The following is a 17,047-nucleotide window of genomic DNA, read 5'->3' as shown; positions in this document are numbered from 1 at the left end:
CAAGTGAGGAAATCTTTCCTCAACCCACCTTGAAATGTCATCCATTTGTTCTGAGACAGGGCCCTCTATTCCACCCTCCCTAACCAGAATAAACAACCTCATAGCATAGTCAAGCCTTCTCATAGCCTTGTATGGTTCAATAAGATCACCTCTTATTTTTCTCAATTCATACGAACACAAGTTAAGGACCGGAGTAGACAATTTAGCCCCTTGAGCTTGCTCCGCCAGTTAGTAAACTTATGGATTAGCTGATTGCAGCCCCGTTTGCATCTTCCTGCCTCGACCTTATACTGTCTTCTCTATTCATTAAGAATCTCCTGACCTCTGTCTTTAAAAGTATTCGATGACCTTTTACACTTTCTCTGGGGAAGAGAATTCCATATTTTATGACTCTTGTGAGAGAGAAAATAAACTTTATTTTCTGTATCTGAAATGGGAGATGTAGTCCCTTTAATCTATGTGTTCCCTAGTTTTTGTGTCTCCCTCCAGAGGAAAATAAATATCATTGGGTCAAAATCCTGGAACTTGCTCTCTAAACGCATTGTGGGTCTTGCTACAGCATATGGACTTCAACAATTCAAGGTGGCATAACTCACCACCACCTCAAGGACAATAAATGTTGACCCTGCCAGCAATACCCACCTTTCTTGAGAGAATAAACAAAAGTCTTCTCCGTGTGCACCCTATCAAATCCCCTCAGGATCTTGAAGGTTTCAATGAGATTTCCTGTAGTTTTCTGAATTCTGTCTTCCTCCTTTCATGAATAGAGGAGTTACATTTATTATTTTCAAATCTGTTGTGAACTTTCCAAAATCTAAAGAATTTTGATAAATTAAAGCCAATGCACTTACAAACCCAGCAGTCACTTCTTGTCTCAAGGATCAAGTTAATCTACTCCAGAAAATTTGCCAGCTTTCATTTCTATTAATTTTCTCAGCACTCTTTTTTTTTAAATTGAGTGATTGTAGTTATTTGAAGTTTCTTCTGTCTGATGCATCATTATTTCAAGAATGTTAAATGTATCCATTCTATAGTGAAGAACAGATGATCATCTGATCAATTCATTTTCCATTTGCTTCCTTTCCATTATTCATTTCTCAGGCCTGCTCCCTGAACCTAAATTCCCAGATCTCTTTCGGCAACAATGTCTTGGTTAATTCACAATTGTCTTTGTTTAAGTTTAAAACTCAAACTGAATGGACGATTCAATTATGTTACTATCAGTCCTAGCAAGGAGCACCTTTATTATGCGGTCATTAGTTACTCTTGTTGCACATTTATCAAATCTACAATAGCTATCTTTAGGATGAGCTGCTCTAAGAAATTGTCACAAGAACATTTTCTCAAGTTGATTGGAAAAAGAGTTCTTAAATATTAGCCCATTCCATACAGTACCTACTCCTGTGACAACACTTTCATCCCAGAACCTAGATCAGAAAATGATTCTTTGATGGAGAAATTTAAGAGGTATAAGCCAGGGAAATAATTCCAGTATCCCTGGTAATGCTTGACTTTGTTATTTGATAAATGAGTGTATCATTTCATGCATGATTTGACACATTATAAAATTCTTTGTTACTTCTTCAATATTCTCACTTTGTTTCCTAGAACTGCTGACTAATGCAGAGAAAAAATTCAATAGACAGTGATCACGCTTCAATACCTCAATGTGGAGGCTGTAAATGTACTGGTTAATAGAAAATTCAGCCTTTGATATGAAGTGAAGCTAATATTGTGCGATAAGCAACAGCACGAGTTCTTTCAATTCAGTGCCCTTTCAATGAGGAGTTATGTCAACCAAATACTTTGCAAAATATTTATTTTAATTTAACTACCTGATAATCTTTTATATTTTTTCACACATTTATTTGCATGGGAATGATGTTTACAATTTGAAGAGACAGCCCTCAGCTTTTTTTGGCAGCACAAATGGCCTTAGAGGTTCGTGCGTCGCTGAGATCCTCATGCACTTCTGGCACAAATGTCTTCACATGTATCAGACGAGGTCAATAGCACATATGCAGGGAGCAGCTGCTGAAAGACAGGCAACTTGTAGGAACTAGGAACAAAAGGAAGCCATTCAGTCATTAGAGCCTGCTCCATTGTTTAATCTGACCAAATCTGATCCTCTCTCTCTCTCATTCGCCATGTTCCTGTTTTCTCCACAATGGCCTTGATGCCTTTTAAAATCTAAAAAATGTATCTATTTCTTTAAAATTTTCAGTAACCTCCAGTCAATCAACATGTCATTGCTAACTTGGCATTATCACTATCATTTTGGGTGTCAGCATTTCGGCTAATATCCTCTTAATCGTGAATGAATGCATGCTCAGTGGCATGGAGCACCCACTACTGTAATTCCCAAGGCCAGTTTGTGAAGGACAGGACTGAAACCAATCTTTACTCTGTCTTAAATTTATTTAAGAAGTGAAAAATTTGAAGCACACAACTCCCAACTCAGCAGCACAACAGTTTGAATAAAACATTTTCTCAATTAATACCCTTCACCTGTATATAAGTAAGAAAAATGAATTTACTGTTAACATCCATAACCAACATTACACGTTAAGGGGATCATTAACTACTTTCAGATTAGTTGCTGATTGATTCCTAATTCTAATAATAGTTGTTGTAGCAATGTTTACTGTTTCGTACAGGTCATTTGTTGAAGCCTGTAGGGAGTGGTATAGCAAATGGTGAAGGACATTGTCTTGTCTTGACTTCAATTTCATTAGACTCTCCTAATATTATGCATTCTCATAGGATTACAGCATGGTAGTGAGACTGAATAGAGGATGTAGAGCAGGTGAACTGCTAAGAGATGGGGGAAGGGCTCTTAGGATACTGATGTCCCGTAAATGTTATGCAGTCTGCCTGGTCTGGAATCTATGCCATAATATAGCGTCCATCCCAGTTGGTATGTGCACTTCTACAGTGAACCATGAAGATGAATACTTAGTATCCTGGCGAGAGTCAGTCTTCAGCCTGTGATCCTCTACCCATGATATCTGTATGACAAACCACAAAGAACAATGTATTGTTTCTGGCAAACAAGAGCTATCTGATGATGTGGCTGATGTGTCCAATGTTTAGCCTCCACACGCGTGCTCTATCCAAATAATGATAGTCGCCCATGAAATGTGACACAATGGATGATTGGTATGCTGAAGTACTCGCTGCCTGGACTGCTCAAGAGAAATCATGCCCACCCAACAGAGTCGGTGTTAGATCTTGGTATGATCTGCAATCATCAGGGAATGACCCAAGTCTCCAGCTACATGGTGAGCAGTGAAGGATTGGGAGGTGAAGCAATAGGAGGAGATGGTAATCTTGACAGCTCTTCAAGAACAGTTCACTTAATTGTGAAACTAGTGAATGCAACCTAGTTCTCCATTGCCAATGGTCCCACACCCTACATTTCTCTGTTATTGACCATCACATCATCCTGCTTCATCCTGCTTGCCACAAATCAAAATCAAATGTTCACTTCAAATAAACACCCAAATTAAATCTTAGAAATCAAAGCATGTGTATTGCATACAGTCATCAACTTTCTTTGTTTCTTCAGTATGTGTTTTTGAGGTCCATTGCAGCTACTCAGTGCTACCTGAGTGACCTGCAGCATGGCTGGTAGAAAGTTGCTGATTTTTTAAGGAGACTATAGATCGACTTGAAATAAAACTTCAAGATGCTCTCCATTTCAGACTGCAGGGCAGCCTGGGCAGGCAGTTTCTGGTCAACAATCTTCAACTGGTGCAACCAGATTTATTGAGTATTTCAGTTCTTGTGTGACCTCCCCCTCCGATGAGCTAGTGGTTCACAGTTATAGAGTCTTGGAGATGTACCTCATGGAAACAGACCCTTCGGTCCAACCCGTCCATGCCAACCAGATATCCCAACCCAATCTAGTCCCACCTGCCCCCAATCTTGGCTGCAGATCACGTTTGCTCAATGTCTCACCAGATGTACATAAGTCATAGAGATGTACAGCACAGAAACAAACCCTTTCGTCCAACTTGTCCATGCCGACCAGGTATCCTAACTTGATCTAGTCCCCTTTGCCAGCACTTGGGCCATATCCCTCTAAAACCTTCCTATTCATAAACCCATCCAGGTACCTTTTAAATGTTGTAATAGTTCCAGCCTTCACCACTTCTGGCAGGTCACTCTTGCACACATCACCACCTGCTGCATTCATAGAACAGTAGAGTACAGAAACAGGGCCTTTGACCCACCATGTCTGCACTGACAATGATGCCATTCTGAACTAATTCCATCTGCCTACATATGGCCCATATCTCTCTATTCCCAACCAGTCCGTGACTGTCTAAATGCTTCTCATGAGGATTGGTTGAGGATTCTAGGTATGTTCTTAGAGTTTAAAAGGATTGGGTCGGTAGGAAATCTCACTGAAACTTACCGAATACTGATAGTCCTGGATGGAAAGGACATGGGCAGGATGATTCACCTAGTAGAAGAGTCTAGGACCCAAGGGGACAGTCTCCAAGTGAAGGGATGACCCTTTACAACTCAGTAGAGGAGGAATGTTTTGAGCCAGTGGGTGGTGAATCTGTGGAACTCATTGTCGCAGACGGCTGTGGAGACCATGTCATTGAGTGTACTTAAGACAGAGAGTTTCTTGATTAATAAGAAGGATCAAGGGTTATGGGGAGAAAATAGGAGAAAGGGTTTGAGAAATATATTGGCCATGGTTTGGTGGCTCAGTGGTTAGCACTGTTGACTCACAGTGCCAGGGATCTAGGTTCAATTCCACCCTCCAGCAACTGTGTGGAGTTTGCACATTCTTCCCATGTCTGCATGGGTTTCCTCCGGGTGCTCAAGTCTCCTCCCATAGTCCAAAGATGTGCAGATTAGGTAGATTGGCCATGCTAAAAAGCCCATTGTGACCAGGGATGTGTAGGTTAGGAGGGCTAGCTATGGGAGGTATAAGGTTGCAAGAGTAGGGTGGGATGCTCTTTGTAGGGTTTGTGTGGACTTGTTGGGTCAAATAGCCTGTTTCCATACTGTAGGGGTTCTATGATTGAGTCAGCTCTGCCATTCAGTGAGCTGAATGGCCTAATTCTGCCCCTGTATCTTATGGTCTATGGTCACACTGAAGTACACTGCAATGACTTTCCTGCAGAGAATAAATATAGGCAGACTACTATGGGTCAAATCCACTGCCACTGTAAAATTCATGCATTCTACAAAGTAACTACAAAATTCACTGAAATAAGGGCATCAATATGTGTGCAAAATCTATTCATCTGACTGTTAACAGAATGTGAGTACTTCCTAAATATATACTGTACAAATCATTGTTCAATGTTAGCTTCAATGCAAATACATTGTGCCATTCGCTTCTAGAGAAATAATCAATTGCATTTGAGCCATATATCAATCTTATAGCAGTATGCTAATAAACATCATATTGCAGAACACTATTTTGCCAGATACCATCTCCCACATGCACACTTCCTACACTTTGGACAATGCAGGATTCATTGTTCCTGCAGACAAAACAAATTGAGCAAACTCAGTATAACATATGAACGAGAGACAGAAGACATTATGAGAAAATAAAATTGTGACTTAATTCTTGTTTTTGAAAAAACGATTTGACTAACTTTTTAAAAACAAATACTAGTAGTAGCAGCAGCACAACAGTGTTCTCAATTTCCCCATGACAAGCTTGCAATTTTTTTAAAGAATAGCTTTAATTTATTACACTTAATGAGATCATCCAAAATTTCCACTTTAAATTCCTACTTGACCCCAAAAGCCTCAAAAAAACCAAAATCATTATCATACATCCCAAAGGAAATGGTGCACATTGTGTTTTTAATGCTACCTTAATTGCATGGTCAGTATCTGAGCTGGTGACTACTCGTGTGAGATGGAGGGCCTTTTGTCATCTTCCTCTTCTCCCAACCTGTTGCTCTTCCATTGTTGACTTGAGAGATTGCAGTTTTCTGTATCTGAAAAGAGAAAGCACAGGACCTGAGCCTGATAATTGGTACCTGTAGTGGGGAAAAGTGAGAGGTACATTGTCATGCACCTATGAATCGTGATACATCGACATTGTTGATTGAGATGTCAGAGTGTGAATGCATTGGACTGCATCATTGGTGTAGTTTGTAGTAAATTTCATTTGAAGTTAGATTCACTCGTCTCAATCAGTTATATAAGATTATTGAACGTTTTATAGTGCTACATACCTAGGAACTTGGTGTCTGTATTCAGGCATTGACCACCATGGCAAATGCTCCTAATGGCTCCTGAGAATTTGTCAAGACAATAGATGTTTCTCCACTTCCCCCTGTCTGAGGACTCCCTGCTATGTCAGAAAATCCGGAAGCCCTCTCTCTCCATAGAGTATTCTGTCCTTCCTGGGTGCGAATCATATGTAAATGATGTCCAGCATCTACTCCTGCTCCAATACGTATGCTAGTTAAGAGGTGCAAGCTGGTATTAAGTACCTTTGCGTAGACAACTTTTAATGGTCCCAGTCTATCGTGATTTTGGGTCCCTTGCTAAAATGTAGTGACTCACTAATGCAGTTACTGAATCAGGCGAGCTTGTTAATTAGCAGGCAGCACAACATTGGTATGTTACTTGCGTCAGAAGCAATGGGCATAGGTTAATCACACTTCACTGTCCCTGAGCTGGTTTTTAATGGTTATTGAATTTCAATGTAGAGATAATGCATGCCTGACAGGCAGTACTAGCCTTTCCAACTGCTGACATTTATTTGTCTTATCATTCTATGCACGTGCTGAAAATGGTCTTATAACTGATATTTTACAAATAAATCAGTCAGGACTTTACCAGATAGCAAATCCAATTCATAGCCTTTCGAGGTAATAATAGGAAGAAGTGTTCACTACACTTCATAACCATATCCAGGAGAGCAACCAGATTTTACTTTGAGGCCATTTTTCAGCTATGTAAAAATAAATTGTACAAGATTGATTTATGCTTCTATCCACCCAAATGTTATCTATGCCCAGTGCAAACTTGAACGTTATAATCTTTATAATTCAATAATATTGTTGTCAAAAATATAAGATAGATTTTTTTATTGCAATAGTTACATTCTAATATGAAGCTGTTGATCAACAAATTTGAAAAGATTCAAAACCTAGCCACTTCAGTCTGGTTCAATTCAACAATCATGTCACAACAGACCTCAGTTTCAGGAAAGTAAAGCACTTTTCGAGTAAGTGATCTCCTTCTCTATGAATTCATAAGATATGTAAAATGCATCTCAAACTGTGGGGAAACGAGAATTTTCAGGGTGTGGAAATTGCTACCACATAAAGTGGTTGAGGTGGGTAGCATTGATGCTTTGAAGGGGAAGCTGGATACGTACTTGAAGAAATAATGCCAAGAGTATCCTGATAAAGCTCGACATAGTATGTAGGAGGAAGATTGTGTAGTGCATGAGCACTGCCCAAATGGTCTGTTTCTGTGCCATAAATTACATTGTCCAAATGTTCAATCTGGCAGATGAACTGTAAAATGCTTTGCCTTCTATTTACATGGTCACAGAACAAGGAAATTAGATAAAGAGGTAGCTTGATAAATAGGTTTAAAGAGATTAATAAATATTCTGAGGATAAAATGAGAATGTTTGTAAATGTTTGAAGTTTAAATCCAAGTAGCAAAAGCCAAAACTTCACAGCAACAGCTTTAAAATCTGTAAATATCAACGACATTATTGAACTTGCTTTACTAATTAGCCAAGAAATAAAGCAAATAAATTGCGATCTTATAGCGTATTGAAAAAATTCAATATTCTTTTGTGTAGTTGGAAAACTTGGCCTCAACATTCCGGCAGTGGCAAAGGTGCATTGCAGCATTAGGTGAGATTCATGCACAGTGGGAAGCAGGAAAAGATTCCCATGCACTGTAATGTGATACCAGAGGTTGGTTTACACTGCAGAGGAGGCCGTGGAAGTAGTACAGGCTGAGGAGAGGCAGAGAGATTGCAGGCAGTGAGAGGAAGATAAAACTGGTACATATCGGCAAGGTGCAAACACACTAGAGAAGGAAAGTATGGAGCAAGGCCTCATGTAATGTGAAATATTGATATGTTAGACTTCAGTACTTCAAGGTGAGTGGATGGTTGCTTTTCATTTACTGCTATTTGGATAATATTGGCTGTTTTAGGAAATTCAATATATTCTCATTTACAGTCGTGTATGAGACATTTGGCTGCAGAGACATAAAAAGAACTGATGAAGAAGAAAACAGAATAGATCTGTTTTCTTAGAAGAATAGAGACTGGTTGATTATAATTTTTAATGCACCGAAGTTTGATATTGAGACAGAAATGGCCGTTACTTGTGCATGATGTAATCTGATTTAGGATGAAGTAAATCCCAGGTAGGTCTCTCTTGAGTCAGTAGCAAATTGATATCTGGTGGCATCAAAATGCAATTGACTAAATCTGATAAATGGTCTCATCTGGTTATTCATTCAGTTTACTTCCCTCAACATTTCAGATAAATAATGAAGCATCTGTACTATTAATTATTCAGAACAAAGAACAAAGAATATTTACAGTCCAGGAACAGACCCTTCAGCCTTCCAAGCCTGTGCCGATCCAAATCCACTGACTAAACCTATCACCCCATTCCTAAGCATCTGTATCCCTCCGCTCCCCACCTACTCATGCATCTGTCCAGATGTACCTTAAATGAATCTACCGTGCCTGCCTCTACCACCTCTGCTAGCAACACATTCCAGGCACCTACCACCGTCTGTGTAAAGTACTTTCTACGTGTATACCCCTTAAGCTTTTCTTGTCTCACCTTGAACGCGTGGCCTCTCAGTATTGAATCCCTCACCCTGGGGAAAAAGCTTATCTCTATCCATCCTGTCAATATCATTCATGATTTCATAACCTCAATCAGGTCCCCCCTCAACCTCCTTTTTTCTAATGAAAACAATCCTAACCTACTCAACCTTTCTTCATGGCTAGCACCTTCTATACCAGGCAACATCCTCGTAAACCTTCTCTGCACCCTCTCCAAAGTGTCCACATCCTTTTGGTAATGTGACGACCAGAACTGTACACCGTATTCTAAATGCGGTCGTGTACAATTTTAACATAACCTGCCAGCTTTTGTACTCAATATCCCGTCCGATGAAGGCAAGCATATCATATGCCTTCTTGACCACTCTATCCACCTGTGCAGCCACCTTCAGGGTACAATGGACCTGAACTCCCAGATCTCTCACTGCTTATCAACTTTTCCCAAGGCTCTTCCGTTTACTGTATAATTCGCTCTAGAATTAGACCTCCCAAAATGCGTCACCTCACACTTTGTCTAGATTGAACTCCATCTGCCACTTCTCTGCCCAACTGTCCAGTCTATCTATATTTCTCCTGTATTCTTTGACAGTCCTCGCAGCTTTTTGCTACTCCACCGATCTTCGTGTCATCTACAAAGTATTATGTGCGTATTCTAAAACTCACAGAATTGTGGTCACTATTCCCAAAGAAATCCCCCACTGCAACCTCGACCACCTGGTCTGGCTCATTCCCAACACCAGGTCCAATATGGCCCCTTCCCTAGTTGGACTTTTAAATACTGTTCTAGAAAACTTTCCTGAATGCTCCTTACAAATTCTGCCCTATCCAGACCTCTGAAACTTAGTGTGTCCCACTCAATGTTGGGAAAATTAAAATCTTCCATCACCACCATCCTGTTGGCTCTACATCTTTCCATAATCTGTTTACCTATTTGTTCTTCTATCTAACGCTCACTGTTGGGAGGCCTGTAGTACAACCCTAACAATATAACTGCACCCTTCTTATGTCTCCGCTCTACCCATAATGCCTCACTGCTCAAGCCCTCTGTAATGTCCTCCTTTAGCACAGTTGTGTTATCATCCCTGACCAGCAATGCAACTCTTTTTCTGCCACACCCCCAAACCTTTACTTCCCTCCCTGTCCTGTGTGAAGCATCTATATCCTGGAAAATTTAGTTTCCAATTATGCCCTTCCTTCAAACAAGTTTCTATGATCACCGGCACCAATCCAAGCCCTAAGATTACCTGCCTTACTTTAATGCAAGAAGCATAATGGGTATATGCACTTCAGGCTGCCAGTTGTTTTGTGTTCATCTGATCTCTGCCAACTCTTCCCCTTGGTAATGCTAACTTCATGATCCTTACAGTCTCTAGTTTCCAACCTCCACTGTCTATTTCGTCTCCTCTTCTGGTTCCCAGCCCCCTGCCACATTAGTTTAAACCCTCCCCAACAGCAGTAGCAAAAACTCCCCCAAGGACATTCATTCCAGTCTTGTTCAGGTGTAGACCATCGGATTTGTAATAGACCTTCCCCAGAACCAGTCCCAATGTCCCATAAATCTGAACCCCTCCTTCCTGCACCATACCTCAAGCCATGCGTTCATCCTGCCTATTTTTTCATTATTACCCTGGCTTGCAAGTGGCACTGGTAGCAATCCTGAGATCACGACCTTTTGAGGTCCTCCTCTTTAACTTCTCTCCCAGCTCCCTGAATTCTGCTTTCAGGACCTCATCTCATTTTTTACTTGTACCATTGGTGCCTGTATGCACCACGACAACTGGCTGTTCACCCTCCCCTTTCCAAATGCTCTGTAGCCAATCAGTGACATCCCTGACTCAAACATCTGGGAGGCAACATACCATCCTGGAGTCTTGTTTTCGACCACAGAACCGGCTATCTACTCACCTAACAATAGAATCCCCTATGACTATAGCCCTATGAGTCTTTTTCCCACCCTTGTGAAAAGCAGTGCCCACCACGGTGTCATGATCATGCAACTGCTGCCCTCCCCTGGTGAGCCCCCTCCCCAAACAGTATCCAAAACGGTATACCTGTTTTGGAGGGAGATGACCACAGCGGACACCTGCACTGCCTTCCTACATTTTCTCTGCCCTTTGATCACCCACTCACCGTCTCCCTTAGCAAATTCTAATCTGCGATGTTACCAATTCATTAAACTTGCTATCCACGACCTCCTCAGCATCACGGATGCTCCACAGTGAGTCCATCTGCTGCTCCAGAGCCATCATGCAGTCAAAGAAGAGCTGTAGCTGGACACCCTTCTTGCAAGTATAAGAGTTAGGGACGTCAGCCATGTCCCTAAGCTCCCACATCAAGCAGAGGCATGTGCCACGGGTCTGAGGTCCCCTGCCATTGTAAGCCTCAGCTTTAACTCCACTAACTAATACCAAATATGCACTTAAATATATGAAAGAAAAGAAACCTTACAAAGTCCTTTTTCTTCTTGTTAGAGGAGGGGGAGGTGTGGAAGGGGGATACTACACATGTAGTATCTTGAGTTTAGCCACTGCCCAAATGTATACTAAGTTCTTAACTTCCCAGCAACCTCCTGGTCTTCAATATCACCTCCGCTCTGTCTCCAATTGCTCTGGACAGGAAACATTTACTGGAATATATCCTGGAATCATCAATGGTTTTAATAAATATTAATGCACTATTGGAAACAGTGGTCTATCCCGTCCTAGGCCCAGTCCCAAATCATGGAAAATAAAATCATTTTGTGAAGGGACCAGTGGTTGTGCAATTTACAGCGTTGTTTGGGCATCTATGCTTTAGTCAAGCTTAGGAATTTTGAGGGATACCTCATCCCTGACTTAGAATCATTAGAGTCATAGAGATGTACAGCATGGAAACAGACCCTTCGGTCCAACCCATCCATGCCGACCAGATATCCCAACCCAATCTAGTCCCACCTGCCAGCACCCGGCCCATATACCTCCAAACCCTTCCTATTCATATACCCATCCAAATGCCTCTTAAATGTTGCAATTGTACCAGCCTCCACCACATCCTCTGGCAGCTCATTCCATACACGTGCCACCCTCTGTGAAAAATTTGCCCCGTAGGTCTCTTTTATATCTTTCCCCTCTCACCCTAAACCTATGCCCTGTAGTTCTGGACTCCCCGACCCCAGGGAAAAGACTTTGTCCATTTATCCTATCCATGCCCCTCATAATTTTGTAAACCTCTATAAGGTCACCCCTCAGCCTCCGATGCTCCAGGGAAAACAGCCCCAGCCTGTTCAGCATCTCCCTGTAGCTCAAATCTTCCAACCCTTGTAAATCTTTTCTGAACCCTTTCAAGTTTCACAACATCTTTCCGATAGGAAGGAGACCAGAATTGCATGCAAAAGTGGCCTAACAGCTGCAACATGACTTCCAAACTCCTGTACTCAATACTCTGAGCAATAAAGGAAAGCATACCAAATGCCTTCTTCACTATCCTGTCTACTTGCAACTCCACTTTCAAGGAGCCATGAACCTGCACTTCAAGGTCTCTTTGTTCAGCAACACTCCCTCGGACCTTACCATTAAGGTGTATAAGTCCTGCTAACATTTGCTTTCCCAAAATGCAACACCTCACATTTATCTGAATTAAACTCCATTTGTCACTCCTCAGCACATTGGCCCATCTGGTCAAGATCCTATTGAAATCTGGAGTAGCCCTTTTCACTGTCCACTACACCTCTAATTTTGGTGTCATCTGCAAACTTACTAACTGTACCTCTTATGCTCGCATCCAAATCATTTATGTAAATGACAAAATGTAGAGTTCCCAGCACCGATCATTGTGGCACTCCACTGGTCACAGGCCTCCAGTCTGAAAGCAAACCTCCACCACCATACTCTGTCTTCTATCTTTGAGCCAGTTCTGTATCCAAATGGCTAGTTCTCCCTGGTATTCCATGAGATCTAACCTTGCTAATAAGTCTCCCATGGGAAACCTTGTTGAACGCCTTACTGAAGTCCATATAGATCACATCTACCGCTCTGCCCTCATCAATCCTCTTTGTTACTTCCTCAAAAAACTGAATCAAGTTTGTGATACATGATTTCCCATGCACAAAAACATGTTGCCTATCCCTATCAGCCCTTGCCTTTCCAAATACATGTACATCCTGTTCCTCGGGATTCCCTCCAACAACTTGCCCACCACTGAGGTCAGGCTCACCGGTCTATAGTTCCCTGGCTTGTCCTTACCACCTTTCTTAAACCATGGCACCACATTTGCCAACCTCCAGTCTTCCGGCACCTCACCTGTGACCATCGATGATACAAATATCTCAGCAAGCGGCCCAGCAATCACTTCTCTAGCTTCCCACAGAATTTTAGGGTACACCCTGATCAGGTCCTGGGGATTTATTCAACTTTATGCATTTCAAGACATCCAACACTACCTCCTCTTTTAATATGGACATTTTGCAAGATGTCACCATCTATTTCCCTGTAGTCTATATCTTCCATATCCTTTTCCACAGTAAATACTGATGCAAAATACTCGTTTAGTATCTCCGCCATTTTCTGCCGCTCCACAAAGGCCGCCTTGCTGATCTTTGAGGGGCCCTATTCTCTCCCTTGTTTGCCTTTTGTCCTTAATGTATTTGTAAAAACCCTTGAATTCTCCTTTTAATTTTATTTGCCAAAGCTATCTCATGTCCCTTTTTGCCCTCCTGATTTCCCTCTTAAGTATATTCCTACTTCCTTTATACTCTTCTTCTAAGGATTCACTCGATCTATCCTGTCTATATCTTACATATGCTTCCTTCTTTTTCTTAACCAAACCCTCAATTTCTTTAGTCATCCAGCATTCCCTATACCTACCAGCCTTTCCTTTCACCCTAACAGGAATATACTTTCTCTGGATTCTCATTGGGAAACCCTCAGAAATGAGACATTTTCCAGCCGTCCCTTTACATGCGAACATCTGTCCCCAATCAGCTTTCGAAAGTTCTTGATTAGAAGGTGTCCTCCAATGCATCTCGTCCACATCATGCACCTCCGCCCTCAGACCCCACCCCTCCAACCGTAACAAGGACAGAACGCCCCTGGTGCTCACCTTCCACCCTACCAACCTTTGCATAAACCAAATGATCTGCCAACATTTCCATCGCCTCCAAACGGACCCCACCACCAGGGATATATTTCCCTCCCCACCCCTTTCTGCCTTCCGCAAAGACTGTTCCCTCAGTGACTACCTGGTCAGGTGCACACACCCCTACAACCCACTGTCCCATCCTGGCACCTTCCCTTGCCACCACAGGAATTGCAAATCCTGCGCCCACACCTCCTCCCTCACCTCCTCCTTTAGAGAAGGCTCTAAAGGAGCCTTCCACATCCATCAAAGTTTTACCTGCACATCCACCAATATCATTTATTGTATCCGTTGCTTCCGATGAGGTCTCCTCTACATTGGGGAGACTGGACTCCAATTAGCAGAGCGCTTTAGGGAACATCTCTGGGACACCCGCACCAATCAACCACACTGCCCTGTGGCCCAACATTTCAACTCCCCCTCCCACTCTGCCGAGGACATGGAGGTCCTGGGCCTCCTTCACCGCCGCTCCTTCACCACCAGAAGCCTGGAGGAAGAACGCCTCATCTCCTGCCTCAGGACACTTCAACCCCAGGGCATCAATGTGGACTGCAACAGTTTCCTCATTTCCCCTTCCCCCACCTCATAGTTTCCTAATTTTCCCCTTCCCCCACCTCATCCCAGTTCCAAACTTCCAGCTCAGCACTGTCCCCGTGACTTTTCCTACCTGCCTATCTTCTTTTCCACCTATGCCTGAACTGTTGTGCTTTTCCAGCACCACTCTAATCTAAACTCTGGTTTCCAGCATCTGCAGTCATTGTTTTTACCTTTCGAAAGTTCTTGTCTAATACCGTCAAAATTTGGCCTTTCTCCAATTTAGAACTTCAAATTTTAGATCTGGTCTATCCTTTCCCATCATTTTTTAAAATCTAATAGAATTATGGTCGCTGGCCCCCAAGTGCTCCCCCACTGACACCTCAGTCACCTGCCCTGCCTTATTTCCCAAGAATAGATCAAGCTTTGCACCTTCTCCAGTAGGTATATCCACATGCTGAATCAGAAAATTGTCTTGTACACATTTAACAAATTCCTCTCCATCTAAACCCTTAACACTATGGCAGTCCCAGTCTATCTGTTTGGAAAGTTAAAATCCCCTACCATAATCACCCTATTATTCTTACGGATAGCTGAGATCTCCTTACAAGTTTGTTTCTCAGTTTCCCTCTGACTATTGGGGGTCTATAATACAATTCCAATAAGGTGATCATCCCTTTCTTATTTCCCCGTTCCACCCAAATAACTTCCCTGGATGTATTTCTGTGAATCTCCTCCCTCAGCACAGCTGTAATGCTATCCCTTATCAAAAATGCCACTCCCCCTCCTCTCTTGCCTCCCTTTTTATCCTTCCTGTAGAATTTGTATCCTGGAACATTAAGCTGCCACTCCTGCTCATCCTTGAGCCATGTTCCTGTAATTGCTATGATATCCCAGTCCCATGTTCCTAACCATGTCCTAAGTTCATCTGCCTTCCCTGTTAGGCCCCTTGCATTGAAATAAATGCAGTTTAATTTATTAGTCCCACCTTGTCCCTGCCTGCCCTGACATTTGTTTGTTTGACTTGCTTCTGTTCGCAACTGTACCAGTCTCAGATTGATTTGGAGATGCCGGTGTTGGACTGGGGTGTACAAAGTTAAAAATCACACAACACCAGGTTATAGTCCATCAGGTTTAATTGGAAGCACACTAGCTTTCGGAGCGTTGCTCCTTCATCAGGTGGTAGTGGAGGGCTCAATCCTAACACACAGAATTTATAGCAAAACTTTACAGTGTGATGTAACTGAAATCATACATTGAAAAGTTGATTGTCTGTTAAGCCTTTCATCTGTTATAATACACTTCTTTCATGTGTAAATCACAAAACCTTTTAATAAAAAAGTTGCATTCTCGGGTTAGCTCTTAACAATGGTGATAGCTAGACAATATGTTGAAGGTGTTGGCCCCCTGTGTTCTGTCTATGCCATGATGTTTGGATTGATTCTAATCTAAAAAGTGAGATAACGGAGTTTTACATGAATGCATGCAGTTTTTGAGCGAAGTACAATGTAATCCTGCAAGTCCAAATTCATCCCACAAAAATGTATGTGGGTCTTTGTGTGTGTGTGCCTGTGTGTGTGTGTGCCTGTGTGTGTGCGTGTGTGTGTGTGTGTAGTGAGTGCAGAGCATCTTAAGTCTGTGAGGGGGTGCATGTGTGAGTTTAGGAGTGTGTGTGTGTGGGTGTCTGTGTACGCTTCTGTGTGTGGGTGTGTGTGTGTGTATAGTGCAATGGTGGTCACCTGTAATGTGACATGAACCCAAGGTCCCGGTTGAGGCCCTCCCTATGGGTACCGAACTTAGCTATCAGCCTCTGCTCGGCCACTTTTCTCTGCTGCCTGTCCCGAAGTCCACCTTGGAGGATGGTCACCCAAAGGTCCGAGGCTGAATGTCCTGGACCACTGAAGTGTTCCCCAACTGGGAGGGAACCCTCCTGTCTGTTGATTGTTGTGCGGTACCCATTCATCCATTGTTGTAACCTTTGCTCGGTTTCCCCAATGTACCATGCCTCCAAGCATCCTTGCCTGCAACGTATAAGATAGACAACGTTGGCTGAGTCACACGAGTACCTGCCATGTACAAGGTGGGAGGTGTCTCCATGTATAGTGGTGGTATCTATGTCCACACTCTGACACGTCTTGCAGCGCCTACCTTGACAGGGTTGTATGGAGTTGTCCTGAGAGCCGGGCAGCTTACTACGAACAACGGGGTCTTTCTGAGGACAATGCCCAACTCCTCAACCGCCAGTTCCAACGTGCCACAGCAAGGAACCGTGTTGACCTCCTCAGGAGACAGACACATGCTGCAACCGACAGGGTACACTTCGTTGTTCAGTACTTCCCAGGAGCCAAAAATTACGCCATGTTCTTCGTGACCTGCAACACATTATCAATGAGGATGAGCACCTCACCAAGACCTTTCCCCACACCTCAAATACTTGCCTTTAAACAACCGCCAAACCTCAGACAGATCGTTGTTCGTTGCCCAGGACAACTTTCTGCTATCTCACTTTTTAGATTAGAATTAATCTAAACATCATGGCACAGGGGGCCAACGCCTTCAACATATTGTCTAGCTATCACC

General features: G+C 42.6%; 1 protein-coding gene and 1 long non-coding RNA gene across 2 annotated transcripts in view; one reads left to right on the top strand and one right to left on the bottom strand.

Moving 5' to 3' along the window:
* Positions 1-17,047, top strand: part of LOC122559079 (FERM domain-containing protein 4B-like) — a 367,108-nt gene that overhangs the window by 32,987 nt on the left and 317,074 nt on the right. The window lies entirely within an intron of this gene.
* On the bottom strand, positions 1,744-6,517 carry LOC122559081. The gene is made up of 3 exons (XR_006314337.1): positions 6,219-6,517; positions 5,852-5,978; positions 1,744-2,059 (listed from the first exon to the last, which is right to left on the bottom strand). It is a non-coding gene; the product is annotated as an uncharacterized LOC122559081 (long non-coding RNA).

This window comes from Chiloscyllium plagiosum, chromosome 18, assembly GCF_004010195.1.
Source record: "Chiloscyllium plagiosum isolate BGI_BamShark_2017 chromosome 18, ASM401019v2, whole genome shotgun sequence".
NCBI lineage: Eukaryota > Metazoa > Chordata > Chondrichthyes > Orectolobiformes > Hemiscylliidae > Chiloscyllium > Chiloscyllium plagiosum.
The sequence above is the reverse complement of the archived record's forward strand: the minus strand, read 5'-3'. Positions and strand labels throughout refer to the sequence as shown.